Here is a 201-nt window from a genome sequence, read left to right on the forward strand (position 1 = left end):
CACCACAATACTGCACTAAGGGCAACCTGCACAACTGGTTCATTTACATTTTAGCATACCTTTAGCATATTATTTAAAGCAGTTGCACATTTTGTTTTCCCATCCTGTATATATTTAAACATTTATTCTTATATTTTATTTCAACATTATTTCATGTATACTGTATGTATGTATATTTTTTCCTAGTATCTCATTTATATT

At 27.9% G+C, this 201-nt stretch overlaps 1 protein-coding gene across 1 annotated transcript in view; it reads right to left on the bottom strand.

The window, feature by feature from the left end:
• Positions 1-201, bottom strand: part of tm2d3 (TM2 domain containing 3) — a gene marked incomplete at its 5' end in the record, with an annotated part of 6103 nt that overhangs the window by 4435 nt on the left and 1467 nt on the right.

This window comes from Etheostoma spectabile, chromosome 1 (assembly GCF_008692095.1).
Source record: "Etheostoma spectabile isolate EspeVRDwgs_2016 chromosome 1, UIUC_Espe_1.0, whole genome shotgun sequence".
Taxonomy (NCBI): Eukaryota; Metazoa; Chordata; class Actinopteri; order Perciformes; family Percidae; genus Etheostoma; species Etheostoma spectabile.